Source organism: Lichenostomus cassidix, chromosome Z, assembly GCF_008360975.1.
Source record: "Lichenostomus cassidix isolate B80296 chromosome Z, HeHo_3.0, whole genome shotgun sequence".
NCBI classification, from domain to species: Eukaryota; Metazoa; Chordata; class Aves; order Passeriformes; family Meliphagidae; genus Lichenostomus; species Lichenostomus cassidix.
Window position 1 is genome coordinate 1,636,918 of NC_139511.1, and position 16,920 is coordinate 1,653,837.

Here is a 16,920-nt window from a genome sequence, read left to right on the forward strand (position 1 = left end):
GCATCACGTTGTCTGGTGTGGAAAACATTTCTTGAGTTTCAGCCTGAGAGACATTTCGCTGCCTGACTGTGTTTGATTTCTGTGGCCAGGCGCTTTGGGTCTGAAGGGTTCTTGAGACGTTGTTGTTATGGCTGTGGATTTGATCATAGATGGATGATAACAAGCTTGGGAATCAGCCCCAGGAGCTGCCTCAGAATCCCACGATCCCAGGATCCCTGAGGCTGGAACAGAACTTCAAGACTGTGGAGTCCCAGCTGTGCCCAATGGCCACCTTGTCCCCAGCCCAGAGCACTGAGTGCCACAGCCAGCAATTCCTGGGACACCTGCAGGGATGGGGACTGCAAACTTCCCTGGGCAGCTCCTGCCAAGGCCTGAGCACCCTTTCCATGCAGAAATTCCTGCTGCTGTCCAAGCTGAGCCTCCCCTGGCCCAGCCTGAGGCTGTTCCCTCTCCTGCTGTCCCTGTTCCCTGGAGCACAGCCTGACCCCCCCCCCGGCTGTCCCCTCCTGTCAGGAGTTGTGCAGAGCCACAAGGTCCCCCTGAGCCTCCTTTGCTCCAGGCTGAGCTCCTTTCCAGCTCCCTCAGCGTCTCCTGGTGCTCCAGGCCTTTCCCTGGCCTGCTCCAGCCCTCAGTGTCCCAATTGTCATGAGTGTCCCAGAGCTCCCCCAGGATTCCAGGTGGTCAAACAGTGACAATCCCTGCCTTGGCCCTGCTGTCACCCCATTCCTGGCAGTCCTTTCGTCCCTGTTCCCCCAGGTTCCCAATCCCTGGGGAATCTGTTCCTCCATTCTCACACCAGGCCCAGCGTGGAGGATTGGTCACAGGGCCTTGCTCTCCACATCTCACACGAGTCCATTACAATTATGAACACGTTGTGAAACGAAAATAAACATAATTCCGGGTTATCCAGTGTAAAACTAGCTTAGTCATGCCGAGATAGGGGCTGTCTGCATCTGTTAATTACAGCCTGACAGGCCTCAGCTTGAGGCTTGTAAGACATCACAGGTTTTTCTGAGGTATTTTGATAGAAACCTTTTTCCCCAAAGTGCAGCAGCAAGGGCCAGAAGAATGTTTGTTTGTTCTTGAGGACTGTGTTGGGTCTGTCAGGCAATGGGGGAGTTAAACCCAACCAGGGCATTGGTTTCTCTGTCACACAAGTCACAGAACCTCTGCAACCCAAAGGGCTAACTTAGAGGGGAATTTTCACTGCAGAAAACCTGGCAAATAATGTTATCATGTGCTGCTCAAGAATTTTTGCTGTTTTGATTTTAAAAATGCTGTAGAGAGTCCAACAAGTAAGAGTTACACCTTCTGTAAGAGACACATATGGGAGAGGAGCTGCAAAGCACAAGCCAATGCTGGATACCTAAAGCCCGGAGAGAGAACAGATGTTTTACCACCTGCACACTCTTTTCCACCAGAAAATAATTCAGATTTGGATGCTTCACACACACTGGATGAGGTTTTATTTCCTTCTTTTTTTTTTTTTTTCTTGAAACTAACTTACCATCTCCTTAAAGTGTAAGCAGTGGGGGAAAAAAAGACATTAGAATTATACCCTGGGTTTGCAGAGTGCTTACAGGAAAAATGTTAAAATGAAGTTTGTGTCTCCTGGGGTTAATAATGTATGGTTAGTGTAGGGTTGTTATGAAAAGAACATAGTTACAGTGAGAGCATATGGCCAAATAAAAGAAGGAATCCAGCCTTTTTGAGATGCTGTTCTCATGGAGTGGGAAAGGCAAGGCTGACTGGAGCACAGACATGCTGTAAGCTGCTTGTTTTCCTCCCAGAATGTTAGGATTCTGCTTCAATGGTGGCTTTTGGTGAAGTACAGCATTTCAGTCAGAGGGCAGAGGTTTTAGGGAGAGACCAGAGAGATGAGGGAGCAGTGTAACACAAAATCCCTGATCACTAAAGGCGTAAGGAGCAATTTAAATTGGGGTGAAATCCAATGCTCTGGGGGTGGGAGGTGATGGAGATAATTCCTGAGGGACTCTCCTTTGCATGCTGGTGCCTCAGAGCTCAAGAGGATGGCAGGAAAGCAGAGACTGAATAAAGGCATGTGCTGTCACTTGGGGCACGACTTGCCATGTCGATCTTGGCAGATTCAAGGGAACAAGCAAAATTAATTTTGAATTATCACAGGCTCGCAGAATGATCTGGGTGGGAAGGGACCTTCAAAGTGACCTGGTCCAGCCCCTTGCTGTGGTCAGGGACAGCTCCCTGTGAGTTCAGGACAGCCCATGGTCAAGTTAAAACCACAAAAACTCCATTTCCAAACAGCCATGAGAGAGTTTACTCCACTGACAGACAGAGATAAACAGGAGGAGGCAGCTGTTGAAAGAATTCCATTGACCACTGACCTGACAACATGTAGCTCTCCATGCAAGGCTGTCGAGCTGAATAAAAGTGGATATTTAGATTCTGCAGAAATACTTCCTGCAGCACCAAGGATATTAATTAATTTTCAAGGGTGATGTGTGGGATGGGGAAAGGCCTGGCTCTCTAGGCTGTATCACCACACGTTTGAGAATTACTGTGTGGACATCTTTACCCTCTCCAGTAAGTCCAGAGCAGATGCCCTGACTGCTGCTGACTGTGTAAGGATTTAAAGAAACTTTTCTTAAAGAAAAATTCCAACCCTGGCTTCACAAAACAAACCCAGACCTACTCAGAATCTCCCATTTCAATGCCTTCAATAATTTAAAGTGTTACTGGCATAGCCATAGTCTGAAAATACTGGAAAATATATATTAAAAAACAAACACGGAAATAATCCTGATTTTTTTATTTTTAATTTTTTTTTTTAAATTTTGGTGGGTGGGGTAGGATTTTCTTGCTTGGCTTTGATCAGTTTTGGTATCTACTTAAAACAACTGTGTGGCTGCAAGTGGTTGTGGTTGTCACCTTAGCCAATTCTCTTTCTCACTTGCAGAGACTGGAAATTAATTTATTGGTGGCTGCAGTTAATATGTGGAACGTTAAATCACTGATATAATAGAGCTGATCTGTGCCTTTCCAACTAACAAAAAGAATGGGTTTTTTAAATCTTGATCCTCCCCGAACACCTTCTCAACAACAGGTACCTGAATGTTCAAACCCAGCTGCACTTCTTATTTGGGACAGCAGGCTGATAAATGTCAGATATCTTGGGCATTGGAGAAGATGCTGCCCTACAATCCAACAGGCAAATTGTTTTTATTTCCCCTTCCAAATGATAGACAAGTTATTAGTGGGAATTAACCCCTTTCTGAGCTGTGTTTACTGCAGCTGCCCACAGGACATGAATCAGTTGTTTAGAACTGGCTGAAATTTTTTCTGTGAAACACAGAGATGTGGTGACATTGCAACATTTTGCAAATGCAAATTTAATTCTTGCCAAGTCATTTGTCCTACCAAAAAAAAAAAAAAAATCCCAGAAAGTCCAGGAAAAGCTGGAAACAGAAGAAAACGGAAATCCAAGCATTACTTCAGATTATTTTGGGGATTTCCATTCAGGCTAGAGTTTTGTTCCACATTTCCTTTAAGTTAGGAGTCTCAATCCAAAGCAACATCGTTTTTTAGAAATGAGAACATATTGCTTAATCCCAAAGTAATTTTTGAATTGACTGAAAATGCCAAAATTTCAATCAGCCTGAAATGAAAGTCTGGTTTTTTTTATTTGTGCTTTATTTTTGATCAGCCTGAAATGAATATCTTCTTCTTCTTCTTTTTTTTTTTTTCTTTTTTTAAAATTTATTTGTCCTTTATTTTATTTGTTTTAAAACCCAAGGATCTGTTCTCTCCTCGCTCTGGTGGCAGGTGGAAAGTACCAATGGAGCTGCTGGGATTTACCCAGATGGAGCAGGGAGGAGAGGTTGAGTTTTCCCCATCCTTGGGGACTTCTGAATATATTTAGGAAAGGGGAAGCACAGAAATTGCTGCAGATGTGGGGTCATTTCTGAGGAAGTGTTTCTCTAAATTGCCACCAGTGTTAGCAATTTTCATAGTAGAATTTTAATTTGTTGGTTTTATACTTGAAATAGGTTTGGTTTCTCTGGTTTTTAGAGGTTTTTTTCCCAAATATTCTGATGTATAACTTGCACTGACCAACACCAAGTGATGGAAATGCCACTCCTGTTACACCAGATAAAATGTGATCTGCTCAGGCACCTTCTTGCTAGCAAAACATCACAATTTTGGTACTTGACCTCTGTCTAGTGGACAATTTGGCTTAGCAAGGACCCCTTAGGGACACCTCTTTTTACACCAGTCAGGCTCTCTTTAAACTGAACAGAGATACAGAACTTTTGCTGGCACCAACCATGCCTTTTCCACTGGAGAAAAAACATGTCATCATGAAAATTTAAAAAAAATATTTCCAATGCTACCATATTATCCAGAGGCATTTTTGCTACTTTGTTAGCTACTTGGGTTTGTGTGGAGTTTCTTGGGTTTTTTTGTTTTTTTTTCTTTTCTAAATAATTCAATTCCAAACTGGCTGATGAGTACCACAGTTGCTTTCTAACTGCGGAACAAATGGATTCTACAAACATCGGCCAACAGCTACATTCTGGTATTTGTTTTAAATGCAAGAGAGACAAGTGTGAGCTGAGAAATTAAAGCCCATAAATCTACCCTGTTCACATTGCCAGTTTATTTAAGTGATACACTGTTATGTTAGTTGAAGTGATCATAGGAGAGTGCTAATAGCAAGTGATTAGTTGCTCAGGCATATTTATTTAAGAAATATAATGGATTAAAAGTCTTCTGGTCAGAGTAGATACTCCATCATCTTTAAAGTAAAATAATTCCTGCAATTTATGACTCCTTTTGTCATAATTCAGGCTTTAAACCCATGAATCACAACTGAATTGCTGTTGACTGGGCTGTAGGCAGAGAAATTTCTAATGGCGATAAAAAGAAAGGGCAAATTTATGATTGCTGAACTTATTCTCCTCAGCAGGTTTGAAAAGAGAACGCTGAAATGTTCATTTCTGATGTCACCCTGCCTCTGATATTTTCAACTTTAAAATTACTCTTTAGCAACTGAAATTGCTTCAGCACTTTATGTAATAAAACAATTTGCTCTGCATTGTCGTGGTAGCTCGGTGGAAAACGATGCACGTTGAAAAGGCAGCAGCAACATTTCTGTGAGCACTAGACATTAAACTCTTTTTTCATTGCATTGACATTCTACATAAGTACCATGAATGCAATTCTTGACCATAAGTGCTGTGTGAGGCTAATTATAAAAACGTATAAAAGGAAAGAGAACAGAAATTTCAGGTACTGTTTGCTGATGTTTCAGCACCCACAGCCTGCAGAAATGGGATCACTAGAGGCTGGTTTTGCTTATCGGGATCTGAACTATTTCCCTCATGTTTCTCCTGGCAGCCTTTTTGACTCCTTTGCCAGGACATGCCGTGGGAATGGCATCTCCAGGGGGTTTATTATTTAATGTATCTCTCACCAGACATGGAGCTCCACCAAGCTCCAAATGCTTCTCTTTGAGAAGTGATAATTGGGGAATCATGGAGTGGTTTGGGCTGGAAGGGACCTTACAGCCCATCCAGTGCCACCCTGCCCTGGCAGGGACACCTCCCACTGTCCCAGGCTGCTCCAAGCCCCAGTGTCCAACCTGGCCTGGAACACTTGCAGGGATCCAGGGGCAGCCACAGCTTCTCTGTCACCCTGTGCCAGGGCCTGCCCACCCTCACAGGGAACAAGGCATTCCCAACATCCCATCTAACCTGCTCTCTGTCAGTGGGAAGCCATTCCCTGTGTCCTGTCCCTCCATTCCTTGTTGAGGCTCCCTGCTCTGTAGCTCCCAGGGCCTTCCTTTCCCCCTTTTTAAAAACAATCATGTTTCTCATTTTCCAGGCACTGGGGACTTGGCCTGAGCGCTGTGACTTTTCCAGTATGATGGGAGGTGGCTTGGCAGCACCAGGCAGCTCCCTCAGGATGTGGGATGCATCTCATCAGGCCACAGAGATGTTGTGACTGTTCAGTTTCATCAAGTGATCCCCAAATTCTCTCTGCCAGCAGTGGTAGGGAGTTTGCTCTCTCCTTGGCCCTTATTTCTTACCTCTGAACTCACAGAATCTTTTCTTGCTGCTCACCACATCCCTTTCCAAGCCCTATTCCATCTGTGCTGTGGTTTTCCTGATGCCATCCCTACACACCTGAGCTGTATTCCTCTTCTCTTCCCAGGCCTTGCTGCCACTGGCTCTGCATTGCCTTCTCTCCTCACTGTGAGGAGTTTAGAGAAGTGAAATTACAGGTGTTGTGGTCCTGATTTCTTTGTGTTGGAGTGGTGAGGTGTGTTTTATTCCATACCCACTCCTGTGTTCTTACAAGGTATTGAATATTTATTTTTTTTTTAAATTCAGTTTTGAAATTGACAATTGAATATTGAATAGGTAACACTTAAATTTTATCCACGGAGATGGGTTACCTATTCTGTACCATTCTGGTAACTGGAAAGGCTTTCTGGAATGAATGATAAGATTTATTGGACGATGCCTCAAAGCAAGAAATGGGTGACATATTAAAATATCTGCTCTTTTTTTGTTTGTGTGGCTGCTGATAGAGTGTCTGTTGCTCTAAAAAACAGGGTTGGATATATGTTTTATTCTGAATAGGTCACTGTGTGAGTCCCTCTCTGTAAGAGCTTTCATTTGCTATCTGGGACCCAGAAATGGAGCTGCTCTGTGTGTGGGAGCACCTCTGCAGGTCAGGAAAATGAAAAACATTCTTGTCTGCCTTGCTGCACGGCGCCATAAATGTTAATACATGGCAAATATGTCAGCAGAAGGTCTCTAACATCAAATCCTCATGAAGGATGCGTGATCCGTGGTGGAACTGAAGCCTCTTTATGCTGCTCACCAGCAGGAGTTGTGGTCAGAGCTTCACAGTTTGGATCCCACCAGGACTTTTGGTTTGGTTTGGTGTCAGGGCTTTGCTGGAGTCTGTGGAAACCTCTCATCTTTCTGCAGATGACAATGTGCAGCCACATCTCTTAAAGTGAAGATTTCAGTCTAAAACCATGACAGCTCTCCTGAGACAGCCATCAACAAAATGCCCACAAACCTGCACTTCTCTTAGCTTCCTTCCACAATCCTCCACTCAAAAACCCCCTCACCTGTATGCACAAAAATGTGTTTGTTGGGTTACCTGTTACTGACTCTAACCGCACAAACTTACTGGGATTATCAAAAAATTATTAAATAGGGCTGCAATCCTCTGTGTTTAAAACAATATCTATTTTTCCTGTTCCAGAGAACAAAAAAACCCCAACAAATCAGTTTCAGACCATTTTTTAGAAGCAGCAAAGGTGCCTCCTGCTCCTTCTGACAGGCTATTGTACACAAGCTATTAACACACTGATTTGTGGCCCGATAGGATGAATGCCCAGGTGGTCTCTGGCCTCCCAAAGGAGCTCCAGCTCTCTCCCCAGGTGAAAAGAACCACTCACTCAGATTAATGCTGCCTTATCTCGCCCTCCTTCAAAGCCAGCCCGAGCTGGAGCAGAGCTCAGCTTTCAGCTGGCAAACCCAGAGCTGTGAACTAAGCCCCTGCACTGGATGTTAATATGTTGGGTTTTTTTCTGGGGGTAATGTCACGGTGTGTGGTGAACGCCTGCGTGGGCACAGTGCATGAACTCACACAACCCCCCTGTCCTATCTGAGCCCATTAATTTAATTGTGACATTAAATGGGGAGCTTATTGCCGCCTTCTGGGGAGGCTTAAACGCCTGGCCTTGGGAACACCCGTTTCAGGAAGATAGCATTTTTCTATTTTAAATGCTTTCAGGTTTCCTTTTATAGAAGCATGAGAGGAGTCAACATATTCCTTTTGTTTGACCTTTTCTCTGAACACACCAGAGCATAAAGCTCTTCAAAGCCAGGGGAAGATTTCTGAGAAAATTCAAAACACTTTGGATTAAGACCTAGATATACATTCTAAAAGGAAACAAGAGATAAAAATACCTCCAGTATTTTCTTCTTTTCAAGAATTAGACTGGTCTAATGTTATAGTCTAATAATGAAGTCTAATAATAAAGTCTAATAATAAAATCTAATAATAACCAATATAGCAGCAATAAAAACAATAAAAATATGGTAAAAGTTCTAACTATGTGGTTACATATACACATCCCGCAAGCAAAAATTGCAAATTAAATCTTAGGAATCCCTTTGGCTTCTTGGGAAATGACAAGAATTCAGTAGTTAAGACTTTGATGGCTCCCTGGCAGTAGTTGTGGGAGCACCTTCCTATGAACCAATGAATACTAAAGAATATAAGAAATAACCATTTTTCCCCCCTGATTTATAACCTTGCTGTTGCTTTTTTGCACAAACCACTAACTCTCATGCAAAAATGATGTCAAGGCTTTCAAACAAGATATTTCAAGGTATATCTGTGTTTTGAAGGTTGACTTTCAGTCCTAAAAACATCAATTAATATCTTTGTAGCTTTTCAGCACCCAAGGGTCATTTACAGTTGGGTAGTTAATACGTTCCACTAACAGGACAGGACCTCTCATGGATGACACTTATATATCCCACAGGCATTTTAATTGTGACCCAAACCGTGGTGAATAGCTTGTTATTACTGTATATCTTAGGGGTAATTTTTGAGCTATCTGCTAAATTTATCTTTGTCATTTACTATCTGTGCAACAGTTTAAAGATTTCCTCGACTTTCCTACGTAAGAAAAGAGCTTTATTTGCTTATTCCTCTTTGTTGAGGTGGAATTAACCCCAAAACAAAAAGTTTTAGCACATGGCAACGAAAGTGCAAATCTCTTCTTCCTCTGTTTGCCCTGCACAACCCTCTCCTCTTTAGTTTCACAGTTGCTCAAGTCAATTAGGAGGAACAAGGATTGGGGAGCAGATATGAGCAGCAGGGGTGTTATCACCCATGACTCAGTGCCCCTCGTGCTGATGGAAGTGATTATGGTTTCAGAGCAGAGTTGGTGCTGCTGAGAGCACCTCAGACACCATCAGCCTCTCTGGGATTTGGGGAAATACCCTGTGAAAACAGATGTTGACAGAGCTCACCCTGCTGTCCATCAGTGTCCAGAGACACCACCAGGGCTGCTGTGTGGCACCTCAAACACTGCCCAGCAGCCAGGATTTTCTCAGATTTGAGTCAAAACAGAAGTGATTGCCCCAGAGAAGGAGAGGCCCTGGCAGGAAGCAGGCATGTTACACATCCAGGAAAGATGTGTAACAACAGGAGGGGCTGGGCAAACCCTGCAAAGAGGGGCAAAGCTCCATGGAAAGATTTCTCCAGTTGCTGCTGACAGGTACAGCAGGTTTTCCAGGGACTGACAGGGCTCCAGGACCTCTCCTGGCCCCAAAGCACCTCTCTGAAGGGTCTCTTGGTGCAATTTTGCATCCCTACTGCCCTCTCAGACATCCAGCATCCCACTGCCTGCCCAGGGAAAATCACAGTCAATATATCATCATCAACAGCAAACAAATGCAGGTCTTCAGACCCAGAGCCCTTCCCAGGGACCTCACCAATGTTAAAGTCCTCAGCTTCAGCCCTATATTCAAAATATGGAACTCACTTTTTCTTGTTGGCTTTCAAATACTGTAGGTACAAAAATGCCCTGACCTTTTTTCCATCCAGCCTTTTGCACCAAGCAAAAATTCATTCTTTTTTTCCGCCCCATCTTGCACACCTGGGTTGCACGTAAAGCCATTATTGCAGAGTGTGGCTGCCATGACATAATTAGTGTTTGCTAACAAGGCACTGAACCTGCAGCACAAAGTGGCGCAGTGCAAGTCCTCAGTGAGATGCTGAAAGCAGCAGAATGGGCTGGAATATGTTAGGAAGTTTTAACAGGCATTAATCCTGGGGGATACTCGGGGGCAGAAACAATCCAAGCCTCTGTGAATGGGAGTGAAATGATTGCAGGGGAGCAGAGGTTACACCATGTGGAGAAACCACTCAGGCTTTCAGAGCATGGAAAACAAAATTGCAACAAAATGAGCAAAATCCGAGAAGAATTTTTCAAGCCTCTCTTTGTGCTGCTTCAAGCCTGTGAGAGTTTATTAAACGATTCCACAAGTAGGAAATTATTGCTTCTTGTTCCATTATTTTTTTTAAAAGCACACAAGTATCCCTGTGGAGCTCAGCATCTCAAGCCACTCAACAGGAAAACATACAGACCCTGCCCTGCAAACAAAGGTCTCAGTCCTCGTGTGTCAGCATGAGAATAACTAACACAGCTAAACACAGAGGAAAAGGGCTGGGCACAAAGAGCATGCAAGACTTGGCAAATTCAAGTGTTGTGAAGTCAAAAGCTACAATTTCACCCCCAAAAAATTTAATAAAATGGATCTAGCGAAGATGGATGGACAAAAAATGAAAGGGGCAATGGCAGTGTGCAGGTATGAGTGGATATCTGGATGCATCACAGATGATAAAGTACAAACACAGTGGTGCACACTAAAAAAAACCGGGAGAAGAAGTAAAAATCCCCTTGTGCCCTTTTCCCATTTGCATCCCACATGCTTCCGCTGAGCCACGCGGGGCTGAGTCAAAGAGCCCACTGTTCACCAGCAACTGGGGAGCCAGGGGCAGCTCCTGCGCCTGGAAAAAGCCACATTTCACTTATCTTTCCTCCCCTCCTCGCGCCCAGATGCTTTGCAAAACAAACAAACTGCATATCTACATATCATAGCCAAAACTGCATATCAGACTACATCCACTGAAAGCCTCACTGTCTGGGGCTGTGGGGTTCAGCAAACCTTGGCTGGGCTGTCCTTGAGCCTGCTGCTTGATTTATGTTTTCAGATGGAAGCTATATGAAGCTCTTAGTTATGCCTGGTTTTCTGCCAAAAATCAGTTTGACCTAAACTGGGCTTTATGGAAACCTAAAGTGCAAGGTGAAGTGTCACATAATCCACAGTAAAACCTGGCTCTCTGTATTTTTTTTAAATAAAGAAAGTGTACATTTTCTTAGTCTGAACTGTGAAGCTTTCACTCATTTTTAGACTTTCTCTGTGGCTGTTGTGAAAGGAGTACCTGGAAGGCCCAAATTGGCTTTTCTGTCTTGTCTTTTTTTTTCATGTCACATCGGTGGAATCTGATACCAAGGCAACAAAGAGGGAATGAATTGGGACCGAAAAATTGTCTGTTTTCACTGACAAGCACTACGTTTGGAGGAAATGACCCAACTTCACACACGTGTGGGAAGCTAAGAAGTTCTAACAGAGGCAAAGAAATCATTGTGAGCTCCAAGCATCTTAAAAGAGAAAAATAAAAAAAAACAGAGATAAGAAGCTGAGACAAAGAATATTCACCAGTCGTGCCTGTTTAAAAAAAAAAAATTAAAAAATCGTGGATCAGGTTCCGTGCCCTGTAGCCGATCAAACAGAGCGGGCAATGTTCATTAGCGGCGTCAGACGCGCGGGTTAATTACTGTAATTTGTAGGATGGGAAGTGCCACCTAGTGGCACGGAGCGCGCCGCCGCGGGAGCGCATCCCGCATTCTGCATCCCGCATCCCTCATCCATCATCCCACATCCCGCATCCATCATCCCGCACCCCACATCCCGCATCCATCATCCCGCACCCCACATCCCGCATCCCGCATCTTGCATCCCTCATCCCTCATCCCTCATTCCGCATCCCTCATCCCATATCCCGCGCTTCCCGGGTGTCCCAAATCTGCCAAAAACTCCCTCATAACGCAGCCTATTAATGCTTTATCAAGTGCCAGTGGGAATCACAGCTCCTGGCAAACACAAGAGGCCTCCTAGTCTAATTTAGCTGGGACAATAGGTCCCCGAGACCCAAGATGGATATCCCCAGTGCAGATGCATTCCTTTTAATTCTGTTTGGTTTACCAAATAGGAATTCCTCTAGGAAACCTCAACAAAGAAGTGGATTAATGAGAACCCTAGCAGAGAGTGTTTGCTGTATAAGCAATTTCGAGCCTAAGTAAAGCAAGGGGCAAAGTCTGATCAGTGTTCAGCACCAAACTCAAATAAATTCTGACAGAAGTGGGTGAAAAATGCGCCAGCTGCAGGTCAGCAAGAAATGCTAACAACCCTCAAACACTCGCCTGCCTACATTCATTAAAAAGCAAACAGGGAGAAAAACAAACACTTATTTTCCCCCTGCCTTTTGTTGCTCTGTGGAGTTTGTTTTGACACTTGTCCTCCCTCAGCAGTAGTGTCCCCTGGTTTCCCTTGTTTTCATGGCATCTGCTGTCCTCAACTCCCTTCTCTGCCTGGGCAGCTCCTTCTGCCAGGTCTGTTCCCTGTCTCTGCTGTCCCAAAGACTCCTCAAATTCCCTGTTTTGGCTTCATGCACAGAATCAGGAAGATCCTCCTGTCCCAAGCTGCTTCCCTGAAGGGAGATCCTCTCCCTTCTTGGGCTGACCTGAGTCTGCAGTGCTAAAACTCACTGAATGGAACAGAGGGGTGTTGCTGTGCTTCAGAAAGATTTGTTGCAGCAGCTTGGTCATAACCATCTTCAAACAGAGAAGCTGTTTGTTCCACTGAACAGAAAAATATGAGATATTCTGCGGTGCTGCTGGTGGTGAAGCTGGAGATGCTTCTGGGCACATCTACTACTGGTTTCAGTAGAAACATTTAAACCCCACAGCTTCCTCTATCCCTGGTGCATCTGAAGCAGGGGAAGAAAAGAACAAGGAGGTGATCAAACAGCTCCTTCCTGTAAAATGCTGTGCAAGGATGCTGCTGAGGCCAAAGACAAGGAAAAGATATACATCACCTCCCTGTCTGAGCAGGCCTGGACCACCTCTTGTCCTTCAAAATCAAGTACCAGGCAGGTGGTTTTATCTATATTTATGGTTTCTTGGCTCACAGGACCAGCAGGAAGAACCAGCAGCTATTACAAAACTTCCACAAGGAAGCAGCTTTTGGAGAGCCTTGGGGGGACCTGGTGCCCCCAGTCTGAGAGCTCCTTATCTGCTCATCACCAACCCCATCTGCAGATTCACCACCCCAAAAAGATGGCAGCAGCTGCTCTCTGAGCACTCTGGGCATGGAAATGTCCAAAGCTTCTGGGGTTATTGTGCTGAAGGTTTGTGCTCAGACAGGTAATGAGAGAAACCCTCCATTGCACTCACAGCAAGAGTAGCTCCACTTGCTTTAGTATGGAAAAATCTCACAAAGTTTATGGTATTTCTGTCTGATTTTATACTAAAAAGGGCATCTTTTAGCTCCTACAGCTGGGGTTATGAATGCTAACATTGTTCCCATTCTCCCTCATCCTGGGAGACCCCCCTCGCCACAACAGAGAAAACCTTTCACTGAATATCTGGTTACCAGAAACACTTCTTTTTATCCCTTCTTTAGCAGAAGGAGGATAAAAATGGCATGTGTCTCACCAAAACCTGGTGAGAAATCCTTGGTGGCAGCCAAGCCCTTGGATACTTGGTCCTATCAGAGACCTGAGGGTGGTGTGGGGAGAACACAGAGCTCGAAGCTCTTGGTCAAATCTTGGAGATTTGGTCTACAGAGGCATTTTAGCAGCCCTGCCTGATTCTTGGCCTTCAGGGCTCACCCAGGGAGGGCTTTTTGCTTGTTGTACCTGCCTGCCACAGCTGGAGGAGGTGTGAGGGTGGCTGGTGCTCATGGTGTGCATCACAAGTCAGTTCTCACCCACTGACAGTCCTGGGCTTCCCAAAACACTGAGCCCATGCTCCTCTCAAACAATGAGGTTTTTTGGCAAATCACTTTTCTTCTTTTTTCCTGTCTCTGATTATTTTTATTTTGTGTATGGGTCTTCAGGGCAAAGTTACTTCCTCTTTCCAAACTTTTCTCTGCTCCCACCGTGATTCATGTTCTGTGTAAAACTCAAAGCAGCTTCATGAGTTACATTTCCTTATTTGAGGCCTTCAAAAAACTAAAAAAAAAAAAAAAATCATTAAAATCAGAGAATATGCAACAAAGCAGGGTAATTTTCAACAGAAAAGGACTGAATTTTTCTCTTTGCTTTTATGCCCATTCTTTCCCCACTGAACAAAAAACTGCCATTTCCTTTGTAGGAAGTAATTAGTTTTTTGGGGGGGACAAATGTTTACAGCTACCCCAAGAGCCTTATAAATTGTGCAAGACACATTTGCAGACCTCCCTAGCCATTTTTTTGTTTTGTTTTGTTTGTTTATGTATTTGTTTGTTTGTTTGTTTTAAATGGCATTATGACAGGTAGTATCTTGGACATGTCTGAGAGCCAGCCAAAAGTCATGAGCTGTCAGGAGTAGGTCTGGATCAGCTCTTTCAACCTATTTACACTCTTTTTTTTTTTTTAATGTGGGTTATTACTTTTCCTGTAGACGTGGATATATTCATCTTTCCTTGCCTGCTAACAGCTACCAAAATTTCCACCTTTCTATTTGGATTTGCAGAAAGAAGTCCCCAGAGAAGACAAGTAGAGATTTTCCTGCATGGCAGAGGGCAAGGAAAAAGCCTGAACTCTCCCATTCCTCCACTTTTTAGGGTCTTCCCGATCTATTCGATTTCTTTGCTTCCCCTTCACACATAGCCAAGGAGGAGAAACTGTTGACTGGCACTTGTGGAGTCATCAGGATCTTTCCAGTGACTTCAGTAGGCTTTGGATTAATCACATTGCGAATGTTTGTTATTGCTTTAGCCAAGGATGAGAAGGCCCAGGAAGAAGAGATTAGTTAAGAAAATCTCTCTTAATCCATTTCAAGAGTTTGCCCTATCAGTGTGGAACCAGACCCAGGGAGTTTATTCTTTGCACAATGGTGGTACCTTCATATCATAAAGAAAAAAAGAAAAAAAAAAAAGAGTATGAAAGACTCATTTCTTTTGGTAACAGCACGAGAACAAACCCACGTTTGATTATTCAGGATTACTTCTGCACTCAAGCTTATGATGCAGCCACGGAGTTATCAAAACAAAAATAATGCATGCCCAGGATGGAGTTTATCAGAGGAAGCCCAGGACAGCACGGATTAGCACAACACTTGACTGTGGCTCAGGCCACCCCACACTGATAAAAGTTTCTTAGTTTCTTTCCCCCTTGCTTGCCTTGTCCCTGTGCTTGGTCCTCGCAGGGATCAGCACTGAGAAGGACCTTGGTGGTGCCCTGCCCACGCTGCCCACTCCCCCCAAAATCACAAAGCAGCCATTCTTCAAGGCGTCAGACCCGGCTGCGGGAAGCAGGCTGCTCCTTCAGCCTGACTGGAGACACAGCCTGACACTTCCAGCAGCCACAACCAAACACCACCAGCTTCCTGACACAGCTTTTTGGGGGATTAGCCATGGAAACATAACACATCCCAGTCTGGCCCCTTGTCCTTGGAGCCAAGGCAGAAACACTGAGTCAGAACAGAAGGCAGCATCGGAACACAGGAGGAAAACATATCGCTGCCTTTGCCATCATCATCCAGTGCTGCTGAAAGCCTGGACCTCCTCCTGATAAATCCTGTCCTGGAAACTGACTATCTCAGTGTAGATAGCGCCGTGTCTGCATCATTACATTTAATGCAGAAATAATACCTAACCATCAATTGTGGCTTGTTCTGCTACCAAATGAAACACTCCATTCATAGTTTTTCGGAGCTGAGTGCTCTCCCGTCCGCTGAAGAAATATGGAGTAAAAATAGGTGGAGAAGGGTTTTGCCACAAAAGAAACATTGACATAAGCCATCAAGTGTTTTGTTTGAGAAAGTGGTTGTGTACACTATGGTTACCACTGCTGCTAAGCCTGACTCCTTTGGAGAGTTTTAATTTGCCTCTGAAAACATATTTCACTTGAAGCGTAGGAAAGAGAAGTACTGGGAGAAAAAAAGCTTTTCTTAAACGTGGAATCTGAGAACTTGCAAAAAGTCTATTGTTTCAGAAGATTTTGTGGTTTCTGAAAACACACTGGGGTTTAGATAACTGAATCACTGCAGAATAAGGAAGCAGCCTACATTTCTATACCTCTGAGAGAGGAAAATTGGGCCAATGGACTCATTTTCAGCACAGCTGGCATGGCACAACCCTTCTCAAGTAGATGGGGTGGGAAGTTGGACCTTCAGAGCCACTGACCAAGTGGAATAACTTTGAAAGGATCTTTGATTTGCTCAAACTGACCATAGTACTGCTGACAATTAAATTACATTAATTATTTCCTTTACTTTTACGTAAGGCTTTTCACACACAGCAGCTCAGGATGGGGAAAAAAGCATAGACAAGACAAAGAAAAGGTGATTACGAAGCCACAAAAGATGGCTTAAGAGAACCTATGCCAGACAAATTAGTTTTTCCTTGGGAGACTGTGTTTCAGATCCACAATATTCTTTCAAGTGATGGGAAGCTTTTTTTTTTCCCACAGATGTTCAGTTTGATATTTGCACATTGGCTGTAGCCATGGTCTAATTAATTTCAGATATTTTAAAACAATGGTTTCTCATAAAGAACCATTTAGGGCCTGTGTTTCACATTTAAAATGATAATCATTGTTGAGTCAGTAACATAAAACCTGTGCTTAAGAAGTGTGTAATGAAAATAGTATTTTTCTTCATCTCTGGACTACGATGTAGCTGGGAGGATTATTTTTTTTTCTTGAGTGATATTGCTTTAGGATGGAGACAAAGCCTAAACATTTTCCCTTTTGTTGGGTTTTCTCACACAAATCTGAACATCTGAAAACAATGATTTGTCATGGGAGACTTTGGCAGCCTGAGCAAAGGTTTACTGTTTCTACTTTGCCTAAAATATTTACAAAGAAAAACATCTGACATTCGCAGTAAATCAGACAATGTTTCAGGCCCCTGACATAACCCATGGAGGCAGTTTGCATGGTCTCCAAGAAGAGGAAAGGAGATCCCCTTTCCCCTTTCTGGACAGTTTTTTGGTTCAGCGCAGAAACCTTGGCTCTGGAGGAAGGTGGGGAGGGTTAAATAAAGTGGGATGGAAACACCGAGGGGCTGCAGCG